Source organism: Ammospiza nelsoni, chromosome 7 (genome assembly GCF_027579445.1).
Source record: "Ammospiza nelsoni isolate bAmmNel1 chromosome 7, bAmmNel1.pri, whole genome shotgun sequence".
Classification (NCBI taxonomy): domain Eukaryota; kingdom Metazoa; phylum Chordata; class Aves; order Passeriformes; family Passerellidae; genus Ammospiza; species Ammospiza nelsoni.
This window is the reverse complement of record NC_080639.1, coordinates 34,318,683-34,334,652: the sequence shown is the minus strand read 5'-3', so window position 1 is coordinate 34,334,652 and position 15,970 is coordinate 34,318,683.

Here is a 15,970-nt window from a genome sequence, read left to right as displayed (position 1 = left end):
CAATGGCTTTCCCCTGTGAACTTGAGAGGAACAGCAGCAAACAATTAGCAGTTCTTCAGTCCCAGGAAATATCCATCTGCTCTTGGCACAACTGTTTGTCAACATATAAATAGCTACGCTGCCAGCAAATGGAGCAATTTTCTGCATCTGGCTCATGCTTCCCTTCCTCCCTGTGCAAGTGGCATTTGCAGTTCAGTGAAAGAATTAATATTTTCATAAAAACATCAGTTCTTATTGAATTATTTTAAAAGGCATAATTTCAGAAAATCTATGGAAATTCCTTGAAATTTTTGTCTTTTTTTTTTTTTTTTTTTTTGGCACTGGAGTACCCTTTCATACTCTGAGAAGAGTGAAGAACATATCTGATGGAATGCATTTGATTTTGCATTGTGTAATTAGTTACCTGCTGGAGTTTCTCACAGCTTTTCCATTTGCTCCTATAAGGGCTAATCCTAAACTAAGAAAGAAATGAGTCATTCTGTGGCCAGTGGAACTTATGAAGCTTTGTTTCCAGCAGCTCCCTCCCATGTGGTTTCTCCAGTGTCTAATAGCTTGGTTGAGTTTACGCTGCAGGTTCTCCCACAGTGAGATCCCCAAATTAGTTCCCTTTCATTTGACTTCCAATTTTCACAGAGCAAGTAGAAATTTACTTTAGAATTAACATAATGTGGAAATATATTTCATTTCTTAAAAAAAAAAAAAAAAAAAAGAGAAAAAAGATCAAAACACTGGTGCTTTAGAGCAGCCATAAGACTGCATTTTACTTTTTCCCAATTAGCCAATATGTGCTGTCAGCTGTGTAATGGACACAGGGGTGGTATTTACATACCTGGAGTTGCCCTTGATCCCACCCCTGGCCTTTCAGAAACACTGCAGTATTTTTGAGTATTTGGAAGGGGCAAATAACTCAAAGTTTCCTCAAATACCAACAGATGTTGAGTGGGAAAACTACAGCTTTCTCTAGAATCCTTGCTGTTTGGGTTGCATGTTTTCAGTGTGTGCTGTGGAGGATGCTTGGAATTCCAAGTCAGGGTATGGAAGCTGTGACAGGTGAGGCAGGCATCCAGCCTAGATCACCTTGGGTCAAAGCTTGGGGTGGCCCAAGATCTGCAGGGCTGGCTGAGACATTTCCACCTGGCATCCTCCTTTCCTTCCAGAATTCTGTTCCATGGAGTGACCATGCAAGGGAAAGCTACTCTGTCTGTCTAGCACTGGATCAATGATCCCTGAGGCTCATAATTTAATCAATATCAAAGATAGTAAGTGACTGGCAGGTCTGGTTTAGTGAGCTCAGTGCTTCTTACATGTCTGGGCTCTTGAAGAGTTTAACTTGTGGGGGTTGATCCTCTGAAGCAGAATTGTGAGTCTGGATTTTGTTTAAATCCATCTAAACTTCCTGGCTTCCCATTTTCCTGTGCCCAAAGTGCATTGGGAGAACAGGCAGAGCAGGTGGCTTTGTTTTGACTTGATTTTTAACACACTTACTAAAAATGGAATTGTGCAAGGCCAGCTTGGATGTGGCACTGAACAAGGTGGTCTAGAGGGAGGTTCCCTGCCCATGACAGGGAGTTTGGAATGAGTTGATTTTAAGGTCCCTCCCAACCAAAGCACCTTGGATTCTGTGATACCTGTACTACTGATTTATTGATGGGAAACCTTTGCAGAAATAAAAGTAATGAGGCTCCAGGGGGTTCTCTGACTCCAATCCGGGCTGAACTGGAATTCTCTCTTGAACAGTCAGGTGTTCTTGTTGACGTATCCCAGCTGGCCAAACTCTAATCTTCCACCAATTTCATTCACTTTCAAACCCCCTGGCTTCTGTGGTTTCTTTCTTGTAAACAGGCATTGCTTAGACATTTCATCCTAAGAATTAAGTGTTCTTGTAAAGCAGTTTGGGAACTGAATGTTTCTTGCTCGTGTGATGATGTCAGAGATGTGTAGGCTTCTTAGGAAAATGCCAGCACTGGATGTGCTTCATCTTGGTATCCTGAGAGTCAAAACTGCACCAGATCCTGGCCCAAGGAGCACAGGACTGACTCATTGCCACTATCTTAACACAGGAAGCTGTACAAAAGTAGAAATAAAACCAAACCAACAGAAGAAGAAGAAGGAGCATTTACTGCCTGATAATGGCATTGTGCATTAGTCACTAAGGGTTTAGTGCCCTGAAATATCATGCTCAGGCTTTGCTTTGAGAAGTTGAGGCACATATAAATAACAATGCAAATCATGCTGGCCTGGTGGGTGCTCAGGGCTGTTGTAAGATTTTTCAGGCACTGTAATTAGTTTCTTTTCAGGAGGCTACAAGGAGCATGAATTAAATAGATTTTTGTAGCTCTTACCAATTTTTAATTTTCTGTATGACAACTCCCTTTTAATTTCTCATTCAGACCAGCAGAGCACAGTGCAGTTATTGTGCATAAGCTGTGAACAAGCTACAAACACACACAATTCTTCTGTACAGACCAGAGTGGAGGCAGAACACTACAGACAACACCATTAGCAAGCAATAGCAAACAAAAATTACAATATTTTTAAAGCTAAATAGTATGGGTTTCAGAGATTTTTAATTTACTATGTTTTATTTACTTTTGGTGAACTTTCCTCAGGGAGATTTAGGATTTCCAGAATACAAATGGCAATACTGTGTGCATTCTAAAACAAAAATTTCTTGTGCTCTGCTGAGAGAACAGACCTAGTTCGGTATGTGTACACTCCCAGAATAAACAAAAACCCCATGGAGTTCTGTGAACTCCAAAACTAGGTGTGAATCTGGGCTAGGTAAAAGCTTCAGCAGCTGTGGAACGCTCAGAACCACACAGATTCAGCCTGGAGCTCTGTCCAGCCCCAGCACAGCCCCTCTCTGCTGGGGGCTGGTGTGACAATGTGGTGGCCCTGGTGCCAGGAGATGGCATTTCCAGTGTGTGGACACAGTGATGACATGGATCCTTTCCTACTAAAGCCCTGCACCAGAATCTAAGCCCAGAGTAATTCAGGCACTGTTAACCTAAATATGCCGTCTCATGTTTCATTCAGGCTTACTCCAGCACGGGTGTCTCTGGCTGATTGCAGCTGAAATGAAGACAAATCAGGCTTATTATATGTAAGGGTTGTGAATATTTTTATTTTTGGGTTTTCAGTGGGCCTGATTCTAAAGTGGTAGCCATTTCCACCGGAGTAAATTGGGAGCAATCACCTTGCTCCTCGTCATCACTCACCGTGCAGCTAAACCAGGCTTTCATTCACTGCAGCAAAAGGTGCCTGAGCTCTGAGCAATCAGCACAACACAGTGAAGTGTTCAGCAGAACAGGGACTGAAACACAAGTCCATGATTCCCCTAAGAACCCCTGCAGAAAGTGGCTGCTCTCACTCCCTGCTTTCTCTCTCTTCTGTTTATATAAAACCTGAGCCGGGGTGAGAGTTTCACTTCACCCAGGAGACAAACTTGGTGTTGAGTCACCATGAAATGGGAGATTTGTGGTTTAATCCCACTGGAGAGATCAGACATTGAAGCAGGTACCTGTGATACGAATGAGTTAAGCTGCTGGAAAGGCTTTCCTTCACAGAGCAGGCAGACTGTAACCATTCAGCTTGCAAAGTGTGTGATGGGGATATAGCAAAAATCTGTAAAATTACCACTGGCAGTGAGAAAGTGAGCAGGGACTTTCCAGTCCCCCTTCCAAAACAAGAGGAGATTTAAAACAAACAAAAGGGCATTTATTTTTTCCCCCACCAAACCTGTGATTTAAATTTGGAGCTCCATCCCAGAGGAGGCTGTGGATGTTGAAGGTTTAAGAGAGTTTGGGGAAGACCTGACAACTGAGTGGAAGAGGAATCTGTTAAGGAGTAGGGAACATGGAGAACTTGTCCTTTGCACAGAAAGTGCAGGAGTTGTGGGTTAGTGGGGGCTGCTGTCATATTCAGGGACGGGATGGATGCTCCTACCTTGCTCCTGCCAGTGCCAGGGCTGCTGCCAGGGGGACACCCAGTGCTGACACCCTTGGTCTCAGCCCTGCAGCTGGATAAGGGACCTGGGCTGCTGGGATGGAAAATCCTCCAGGTTACACAGAGAGCCACCATGTGCCAGGCAAACATGGAGTCTCATGTACTTCTCTGCTGCTCACAAGGAAAATTTCCCATATTTGTACATCCCATACCACCTGCAGAAGGGTTTACAGCTCTGGGATACCCTCACCAAGTTTAGACCTAAGTCCTTGATAGATCCATCCCTAGAAAACATTTCAAGGTCGCCCCAAACCACCAAACCTGTCTTACCCCCTGGAACCATCCTACTCTGACAATGTTTTAATTTTTAGAAAGATTCAGACACATTAAGAAAGAATAGGTTTACCTTTGGTAATATTTGCTTTTTATTTATGAAGTTCCTAGCATAAATAAATCCTGAAAAACACAAGATCTTTTGTCAGATCATGGTATGAACAACCTTGATGTGGTTTGCCAAGCTTTGAATTATAATGTATGTCATCAGTAACCTAAGTTGTTATAATTTACTTCTGACATTAAGATCTTGCTTTTGGGCATATAGTTGCAAATGTATCCTATTCACTTCCTTACTTTCTAAATGCCCTTCATGTTTCAGTAAGACAATCCAATCAAAACTAAAGACCAAATGCACTGTAAAACAAATCAAGCATACAAACAATTCTTAAGCCTTCCTCTTACACATTCACTGGCTTGCCCAAGGCTCCTAAACTTCATAAGCTGTGTAATCATGAAATACACAAAAGTTTTCAAAGGAAACATTTATACCCTTTGTTTTGTATGTTGCTCAGGTTGGAATTTGTACCAAGAGAATCACAGAGATAAGAATTTTTCATCAATGTAATCATCCTGGTCCAAGACTCGCCACTACTGAACATTCTCACTCAAAATGGTTTGGTTTTTTCCAGTTTTCTTAAGTTACAATTCAAAAAGCTAAGTTTTATGATGGCAGCATTTGGGGGTGACTAATTGTGCTAAGAGGAGATGTTCAGCCCCTGATGAAATGAAAGTCCCCCATGAGGAGAGATACTTTAATAATGGTCATAAGGCCAATTTTCAAAGCAATAAAAGCCACTGATTTTCTGTCTTTAGCCTCAGGCTGAATCCCTTATTCTGCACGTGCTTTCCATCAAGACCATTTCATGTTTTGCTCATAAGGGCACCGTATGTGTGGTTTTTCCTTTTCCCTCTCTTTAGAACAAAGCACAAAAGTTTTTTAACAAGGACCCATAAAAAGCAGTTGTAAATCTATGGCAGAGTTTGGTGTTTATTAAAATTCAATTTTAACCTGTGCTGCAGAGGCACTGGGGCTGCAGCCCCTTTGCAGCACCGTGGCAGCACGAAGGCACAGTCAGACCCTGGCTTGGCAGTGGCTGCCTGCGGTTGCAGAATATCCAAATTATCCCATTCGTTTCATTTGGCACACTGGGGATATCTGCAATCCCACCCTTAATGACCTTAGCATGGCTGGGAGCAGCAGCTCAGAGATTTCCAGGACAGGGTCTGTGTTCAGGGAGTCCGTGGTCATCTGCCTGCAAAACCCTTTTAAATCTCTGGTAGAAATCACCTCCTTTAATAAAAAAAACACCAAAAGGAAGGGTCGTGTACTGACAAACAGTTACCAGCGGGTGGGGCTGAGGGAAGCACAGGAATCCAAAGCAGCTTCCCCGGGCTGGGGTTTAAGCTGATAAAGAAGAGGATTAGATTTTCCTGGTGAGATAACCATCTCCCTGCCCTCCTCAGCTGCAATAATTAAATGAGTTTCAGTAAGTGTGACATAAGATCAGATCCCAAGAGCTCCTGCCAAAGAGCACTTATAAGGCATGAATTAAATAAAGGTTGAAGTACTTTTAACCAATCAGCCAGTTTCTCACAGAGAGCCAGGAGCTTCTTCATTTAGGAACCTGACATTTTGTTCAAGTTCTGCTGAGCAGAACAGATCACACCAGTTAACATGGTAATGAAGAAGTGATGGTGGTATTTGCACTTGACTCGAACGTCAGCATAAATTCTGCTCCTCGTCCAGATCAGTACGACTTCCCTGAAATAAAGCATATTTCAGCCTCATTAACCAATTTAAGATCTCAAATGAAATGAGATCAATTTAACTTAAATCCATCATAACCAGGCTGGCTTGAAGAATTAGTTTCTCTGGGTCCATAAGGATACTCCCAGCAAGTGTTTCTGCAAGGTCGTCCATTCTGAGCTTTTTAGGGCGTCCAGCTGCACACAAAACTTTAATTGCTAATACTCAAATTAGATATAGAAATTTCTGCTTTCTTTAGTGTTACTGCCCCCATCAAAACTTGCTCTAGTCCTTACAGCATTAGAGTTCAGGTAATAAATGAATTTTATCATGTTATCATTTAACCACCAACACAGAATTAGAACAATAAACAGTTTTAGAAATAATTATTGCACTTTAGAATAGCCTTTATCTCAAACTATAAATTCCAGTTCTGTTCATACTGCACAGTTAAAACTATACTTAAATATTTCAACTTTTCGATGAGGTGGCCACCCAAAAAGAACATCTGAGAAATAAAATTTTGTAATTAAAACCTCTAAAGGAGGTTACATTTGCTAAATTACTGGTTGAGAGAAATGTGACGTGGTTTTCAAAGCTCAGCCTGTTGGGATTAACCAAATAGGTGTAGTTTCTCCATAAATTAATTAATTTTCTCTCAGCACTAGTACAGTCAAATGTTAAATTCAAAATAACCTGTCTCTACGGGGTCACCTTTATGTGACACCCCTGTACTGATGTCATCAAAATTAATAGGAAAAATTGCCTTAAGCTTAATTGGTATTTTAATGCCTACAGTTTTAAATTACTTGAACAATTTTTTAATTAAACCAGAGTATTAAAACTGAAGCTGCTCTTCATTTTTTGCTGTTTTCTCAATTTTAAAAATATTGCAAAGATAATTGCAATCCACATGGAAGAGTGTTTTCTGTAAAATAAAAATAAATTCTTGTACTCAATACTAGATGTTAATTATAAGAAGGAAACAACTGGGGAAAAAAATATGATGGGAAGTCCAAAGACCAGCCATGATTTCACCTGAATGATTGAACATACCAATTGTTTCCCAGATGTTTAGATTGCAATCTCAAGGTGGGTTTGTATTGCTTTCACTGACTATATCTTTAATATCTACATGGACAGATACTGTTCTGGTTGTTGAAACATTTTGGGAAACCTGCATCTTCCATCACAGTTGTCACAAGTTAAAGGTCCAGAGACCTTCAGCTGATGGTTCAAACTCATCTTGCCAAAGCAACAGAGTGAAAAAATATGTCTGGCTTTTTACTGCTCATTTTAAAGAAAATAAAGTCAATGATGAGATTTTTCAACATCCATAAAGTCATTCTTTCCCTCGTCTTACAATGTTTGTGGACCTCTATTTAACAGAAAGCTTCTGACATCTCTGTAATCTATGGATCATTTATTGTGTAGATGTATTTTAGCACCTACCCTGTTCTTGTATCCTCATCCAGCACCTCTGAAATGAGATAAAGCTCAGAGCTGTGTTCACAGAGCAGTTTCACTGTTAGGATGGAAGTGTGTCATTGAGCCTAAATTAATGTACCAATTCATTAAACACTTTCAAGCTGTATGCCCATATTTGCTAGGGACAAAATGCTCAGTGATCACAATAAAATGCATTTTGGGCTCCAATATAACCAACCTCAATCACCTCAGCTCCCAGCTCACTCAAACCTAACCCATGAAAAATCTGTGGTCACTGGAAATTAGTTAACCTCTGGTTGTTTTAATTTGATCTCATTTTCTTTCAGGTGCACCAGTTCAGAGTGAGTCCACCTTGGCCTGTGGGTTTTTCAGCTTTAAATCAGCAAAAGCAAGGCCAGAGTCAGACCCTGAAGTGTTGGACCACTTTTGGCATCATGCAGCTCTTCACACAAAGAGTTGGTGGCTCACAGCACAGAACCAAACCTGCAGGAGGTTTGCCCATTTTTAATTCTGACTACTCTTAAACTTGGAATTTGCTTAAAGAAAAATAGACTCCTAGTGCCATTTAAATAACTGGATCATTCTTCTTCTGACAGAAACTTATTTTTCTTTTACTTCCAAGGGCCCAGCTTCTAAAGCACAGTAGCACACATCTAATTAAGTGGGTTGCTTGTGAGAATGAGCTCTGAAATTATAAATATACTCTGAGTTTGCAAGCAAGTAAGTTTCTTCAGAGAAATTTGCACTCTTCTGTTTCTGAAAATCACCTGTCTGGTGATGCAGCTCATGCCACACCAGTCTCTGCAGGGAAAATCCGCTGAGGCAGATTGTCCCATCCTTCACACCCTGGAGCCAGGCCACTGTCCCCTCCCTGGACAGGGGACAGAGCCACTTGCTCCTCTTATATTTTCAGAAATGGGAGAAATTCTGCTGCCTGCATTACTGTGGTAGGCACAGCAATGGCTGTTTTGTTGGTCCTTGCTACTGTTTGTTTTTCACGCCCTTGTTCTTTACCTAACAGAATAACCTGGGCAGCTGGAGCACAGAGGAAGGGACTTTCTTTTCCTCCCAAGTAATTACACAGCAAGTCCACGGTCTCTGATGTTGTTGCTGTGAACACTGATAAAACTTGAAGAGCTTTGGAACATGTAACTTGCTGCAACCAAATCTTCTGGCTGTTCAAGTGTGAATACCCTATTGAGCCAGCAATTTCCTTAAATCTTTACTGCGAGTCAATGCAAAATAAAGGGAATATTTTTCTATGATTATTTTTTTTTATGAGACCCTACTGCAAGATCCCACTCCACATGCAAATTCACCTATGCTTGCTGGGTTTTATAGCATTTCTCCACATGTTTTTACCATTATTTAAGATGCTGGTGAGGTTCCATGATAAGATTAGGGTTTGGGAGGGACGGGCACATCCACCAGAGATGCTCCTGCCCAAGCTGTGCCTGGCAGTACTGGCAGAATTTACCTTTTTCCACTACATTATTTATTTTTGCATTTGTAATAATATGGCTCTTTAACATGTTGGAAAAAAAGGCTCTGCACTTAAAAATGCCACAGGAGTGAAGATTAAGAAAGCAAGTGCAGACACCCAGCTGTTGAAAGCACAAGCAGTATGAAGTTGGGGGTGGGGGACAAAATTATCATTCTCCTCACGTGCTCAGCGCCTGCTCTAATCACAATGCAGGCATTATCAGCCAGCATTGAATCTTTGTATTATTTCCAAGTTTCCCCTATTGTCAGTCATTGTGACAAAGTGCAGGACAATCTGACACAATGATGAATCACTCCAGACATTGAGTTTTCACATGGCTGTCAGATGATCTCAGTAGGCTGTGTCACCTGAAAATGCCACAAGACTGAACCCATGCTGTACTTCAGAACAAAACCAGAGTTTGGTATAAACTCCACTGATTCAGGGCATAAACATGGGAGCCTGGAGGGCTGGCTCAGCTTTCTCTCATGCAGGAAAACCTCAGCATTTTCACCCAGAGTGAATGAAACCAGAACCAGGGCTCAAGATATGTTGACAGCTCTTGCATGCAAACCAGGAAGACATGCTGATTGGGGCTTTAAATTAAATTCCTGCATGGATGGATCTGTACCGTGGTTCTGTTAAAATACTTGTTCAATACATAGTGCCCATCAAAGCAGAGGGCATTTATCCTAACAGTTTCAGGTGGATATATAAACATGAGTCCCTTGCAATTTCTTTTTCCTGCATGGCAAAGTTATCTAGCAGGCTCTTTATTTTCTCTGTGGGCCAGGTAAGATGCAGCTGCCCTGATAACTGATTGATATATAGTCAAATGCAAATATGCTTGTTTAAGTACATGCCTTGCCTCCGTGTCTCTTTGCTTGTCGGTGCTATTGTGAGCCTAGCCCAGAAGAACATTGCTCTTTCCCACATTATTATTCACAAAGGAAGCTTTCTGAGTTATTTCTGCTCCTGTACAATATTCATGATAGCAATTTGATACCTTAGCAGTTTCAAGGTTATCAAGTGATTGAAAATCCTGCTGCTTACTTCAAGGTGTAACATATAAACTGCACTGCCATCCATTCTAGTAATATAATAGTTTTTCTTAATGCCTTTCATGAACTCCTGATTTAAAGTGTAAGCTGACTTCAGAAAGGGCTTATCAGCCCCAGATTTCTCCCGTGCTGCTGCTGGGCTGCTGAATTTGGCCCTGCGAGTTTGTATCTCTGCACGCCGCACGTAAGCAGGCAATATTTAACCTCTGGCAGAGATATTGATACATCAGCTCCCGAGTGAGGATGCTGAGGCACAGCCATAATGAGAAACAAAGAAGGGGTGATTTATCTGGGCTCTGTGGGTATGAATCTTGCGGGCAGGAATTGCAGATTGTAGATCAGGGGGATCAACTTTGCTCCGGAGCCGCGCGCTGCAGCGGCGTTAGGCGACCAGGGACAAACAAGGGCCACTGGACCCCTCAGTGCAATGAGCACTCTGAATAAAAGCCCATCCTTTCTCAACCTCTTTTAGAGGCTCCCAGCCACCCACTGAATTTTGGCTGCAGATGTATTTTGGGTGGTTTCTGATTGGTGGGTTTTGCTGCTCGATGGAGTTTACACGGTGGCAGCTGCTTAAGTAACAGATGTCTGTGCCACTAAGGTGCTATGTTCTCACTTTTTATATGGAAAGAAATTGCTTCTCAAAGAGTTTTTATTGTCTTTATGCAAATTAAAATACAAAACTCCTCTCCTTAAAGGTTCTTCAATTATAACAAGAACCTTAAATAATCATAAATACATATGCAGCCTCATAAAATCTTTTGCTCTTTGGATATCAAGGAGGTTCCTTCTGCGCTGCCAATTGTGCATGAAATTAATTCTGATTTCAACTACCAGTATGAAGATGCTAGCTTTTATTCAGTGAAGCCCCACTGGATTTCTAAACAAATAGCGCAGAATAGTTGTTTATGCCAAAATATTTCAAGGAGGAAATTTTGCATTCTGTATCTTATGCGGTGCTGAGGAGTAAGATAGAGCTCTGTACTTATTCCCTAGGAGGCTGGTGATAGAAATATATAAGTTTTTTATCTTCTCTTTGTCAATTTCCTTTAGTAGGCAAACGCGTGATGTCTTTACGGATTCTTTTTATTTTTTAACCAGGGATTGAAATCTGTGAAGGACTCATGCCTAGAAAAATTTCCACACATTCCAGCCTGCTGTGAGCTGAGTGTTAAAGCCCTTACATTTCTGGTTCATCTCACATTATAATTTTGTGTCAGGTATGACTTAGTGCCTTGCACAGCACTAGGTTCCCCACCTTTCCTGTTTATTTCCAGTGACAGAGAGGGATGAAGGACCTTTATCTTCTGCTTCACCTGTGTGTGGATCAAGCAGGGTGCACCTGCAGGCAGGATGAAAGCAGTGAGAGAGGGAGGCCATGGCCCCAGCCCATGGCACAGCAGTGAAACCAGTCCCTTAATTTAGTTAATGAGGTACTTAATCAAAGCAGAATGTCAGGATCACAGAATCACAGAAAGGTTTAGGTTGGAAGGGACCTCAAACTCATCTTGTTCCACCTCCTGCCATGGGCAGGGGCACCTTCCACTAGCCCAGGTTGCTCCAAGCCCTCTCCAGGGAGGCAAGACTGGGTGTTTGCAGATTTTCTGCCATGGGTTACACAGCTCAGGACAAAAGGAAGGCAAGGTGGATGTGATCACACCAGAGCATCTTCCAGCCTCTCCCAGGTCCTCTACTGACAGGTTTCTCCTCGAGCCAGGTCTTATGAGCTCTCAGAGAACCTGTCACACCTGAGATAGCCCAGCTACCTCAAATGGCAGAAAATTAGCAGGATGGCTTCTGAGGCAGTCTTGGAAACAGGAAAAGTTTAAGAAAAGGCAAAATAAAAAAGCTCTTTCAGAGAAAAACCAAGCTGGGGCAGAGGTTCTTTCTCCTGCTTAAACACTCCACAAAAGTGATTATTTCCTTTGTTCTCTTCTTTTTTAAGTGAATTACCTAGGCAGGACCTTCTGATCTCTGTCCAGTTGGGTAGCCCTAGGTTTGAAGTGAAGTCCCAAAGGTCCTATGAGGTGTCTTTTTACCAAGTTGAGGAGAGAAACTTCTGGGCTTTTTGCCTTTTTAAACAGACAAAAAATAATTTGGTCACTCCTTCACCAAGGAGGCACATTCCTGTGCTTTATAGAAAAAACCACATGGAGTGCAGTCAGCTTTGAAAAGCACCTGCCTGTCACCTCATCACTCTCAGGCAATACAAACTGAGGCCAGCCTTGGCTGCCAACCCAGAGATGGTTTGGCTGCTCCCACCCTTCCCTGACACCCCCAAAACTGGGCTGAGCTGGGCCCAGGGTGCTGCCTAGGAGAACGTGTAGCCACACACCTTTTCTTCTCTCCTCTGGGCTCAGCAATCACCAAACCTATGGTAAAAAAATTATTGCAGAGGGGAACCTGCATTGTGCAAGGTCTCATCATGTACTTGTGGTTTTATAGTATCCTCTTTTGAGGGGAGATAAATTGAAAAAGAAAGTGAAGGGCACAGAAAGATGATTCTTGTTTTTACTGAGCTGTGGGATTTGATGCTGTAGGAGCCAGAGTGTCTGTTCAATGTTTCCATGGGTAAACCTAATTTTAAGTAGATATTTCTGATATGACCTTTTCCTAGTCATATTTTTTTCACATGTCTGGCCAGTAGACTGAGTAAAGAGGTGGTGGATGTGCAGTAGATTATTAACCTGGTGGCAACAACATTAGTAACAGAGAAGGGCGCTTTATTCCACTGCTAGCACTTGCATCTGCTTCACAAACATTACGGAGATAATCACATTCTTCCTGCATCTGCTTTGCTTTAGCTCACACAGATAATTCAAGGGTAATGCACCTTGTCTAAGCTAATTCTAAATACATGCCTCAATCACAAAAAAAAGTGCTTGGTGGGTATTTTGACCCAATGCACTACATCAAAGTAACCAAGTAAGCTGTAAATGCTTTGAATAAAATTGGACAAAAATTGGCATTTGTCCAGCTGTGTTTCTGGCTGGCAGTTCTTTGAGTTTAAAACTTTCTCTGTAGGTGAATTTACATGAAATGACAGTGCAACCTGTAAGTTATTCAGGAGCTCCAGTGAGAGCTGTGCTGAAAAATGAAATATACCCTGAACAGTGAGCTCAGGTGTGAGTCATGGAGCTGAGATCTGACCTTTCCAGATAACTTGCAGGCTAACAATATTGCCAATATGGGATGGCACCTTTGAAATTAGGGACTTGAAGTGGAGGAAATCAGAGCCCTGTGGGTCCAGCTCTCTTGGACTTTGCCTTGTGGATCCAGACATTAAATCATGAAAATTGGAACCATGCTAATGGTTGTTGAAGGTGAGGTTAAATGGAATTAGGCAAAACTATAAATTTAGTAAATGAGGTGCTTAATAAAAGCAGAATGTTAGGATCACAGAATCACAGAAAGGTTTGGGTTGGAAGTGACCTCCAAACTCTTCTTGTTCCACCTCCTGCCATGGGCAGGGACACCTTCCCCTATCCCAGGATGCTCCAAGCCCTGTCCAACCTGGCCTTGGGCACTTCCAGGCTGAGCAGCCCCAACTTGTAGGGAAATAGAATGTAAGAAAATAAAGGTAGTGTAGAAAGTAATCTTACCCCTATGGAGTTGCAGCTGGGCCAATTATCAAAGATTAGGAGCAGGCCTGACTTTACCGGGCCACAGCTGAAAGCAATGAGAAGAAGAGTGCTACAAAAGAGTGGAGTGGCTGGTTGAGAGGGAACTGGAGTCAGTTTGCTACCATGAGAAGAAGGAAGAGTCAGTGTTTAGAGGAGATGCCTATGAGAAATATCAAGGAGGAATGAAACTCTTGCAATAAGGAGACAACAATATGACACCTTTGCGATATAATGGCAACACCAACTCTCTCAGCCTGAATGAAAACCAACAAGAGGTCGGAGCCCTGGAGGAAGCCTCACCTCCTGGCTGAAGCTATGCTTGTCACACACTGCAGATATTAAATCCTGGTCAAGAAATATCAGTGACCATTAGTGTCAGCAGCTCCTGTGAGGTTCTGTGATCAGGTGATAATCTGATGTGTCAGAAGCTTGAAATTACTCCATTAGAGCCAGGAAGGAAGATAATTCATGAGGGCATCATTAGCGTTTCCTTTTCCAACTTCACACAGATTTCTTGGAGGGGCATATGCTGAATATCCTCCCCTAGTACTTGGAGGTGAGTGGAGTCTCCTTCTCAACATTGGCTCCCACCCGTCATCCCCCATATGGTTCCAGAGGGCTGCTACTGCCCTGGACACCATTCATGAGCTTGCTTTCTTTTAATCATAACCCATGTTTAATCGTTATTGCTCCAAATGATCAGCATGATAATCAAAAATAAGTTTGTTAGCACTATTTCTGTCTGCAAATACATTTGTAACGGATGTTGCTGGCTGGTATTTACAACTGAACGAGATGGGCTAGATCTGAGCTGGTGACATGAGTTATTTATTCAGCACATTAGTTTTAGTACATTGTTAGGACAATGGAGATAGGATGTTAACAGTTCTCTGATTAAAGGGAAATGTTAAGGGGGTGTGGCATTACAGCATAGCATAAAACTATTTTGGTTTAGATTTTAGCTAATCACTGATAGAATTGGTAAAGTTTAATTTGAGTCTGACTCATGGTAAAGTGCCCATCAACATAAAAGAATGAATAAAAATGAGGATTTTTTTTTAACCAACACCTGAGGTTGTGCAGAAAGCAGAGACAACTCTGAGTCTCTCCAAAAATCAAACAAACTAGAAGATTAACATTTAAAAATACAAGATGGCAAAGAGAGATCTGAAACATGTCTTTATTCCTTTCAATGCTGAAATACAGAACTGGACATTCAAAAGCAAATGCAACAGAATATGAGTAGAGAAAACAAGTGAGTTTATCTCCAAAAGAAAAATTATTTTGTTATATATAAGGTGATTTATGAGCTATATTCTTGTTGCACTAACAAACTTGACCTGAAAAGGGTCCCTGCTTGACCCTGGGGGTCTGCATCAAATGCAGGGTGTTTGTCCCAGGATTGAGAACTGCTACAATACTAAAAATACATCCTGGATTGGATAATTTGCCTCACAAATATTGTAGCAGTGAGTTTTGTGGACTAATTTCTATTTTAACCCAGTATAAGTGTGAGTTAATATATGCCTCTTTTATTTTCCACTACTCTCACTTGTTCACATCACTGATTGTGCTTTCCTGTCTTTCTGCATCCGTTGTTCTTGTTTTGCTGTGTATATTTTAACTCAAGATTTTTATAACTGTATAACTACTGCAGTTCCTCACAAAAAAAATCAATAGATTTGATTTTTTTTGTAAGGAACTGCAGTAGCTATACAGTTATAAAATCAGTATTTAATAATTTAAATTAATTAGTATTTAATAATTTAAATTAAAAGCAATATGTGATAGGAAAACTCAGGAAATGTTTGAGCATGCTTAGTGGAATTCAGAAATTTTAACCACATGTAATCTTGCCTGCAACCCTCGGTGCCTTAAGTGGGAATTCCTCCTGGCCCCAGGAACAAGGGGGCAAACCAGGACAAAAAGCTGGATCCTTCTGCAGCTCATAGGCAAGAGTTTTTAAAATGGTTTGTGGAAACACTCACAGAAAACACTGCCCTGTCATTGGGAATAATAGGTAACAAATTGATACAGTCATTAGGGAACTGAAAATGAGGAGTATAGGAAACAGCAATTAAGCAATTTCAAGCCTAAATCATAACAGCACAAGAGGAACTCCCCAGATGCCTTTGCTGCCTTTCAAATAATCACTGGATAAGTTTTGCCAGGAAAAAAAAAAAAAGGAAAAGGAAAAAAAGAAGGAAAAATCAGTGCATATGCTCAGGAAAACATCCAACAGCAAAATCAAATTAATGAGGGGAAACTCCCAATGGATGGAAGGGGAAAAGGAATGTGAGGAATGCAGAATCCCAGGACAGTGGCA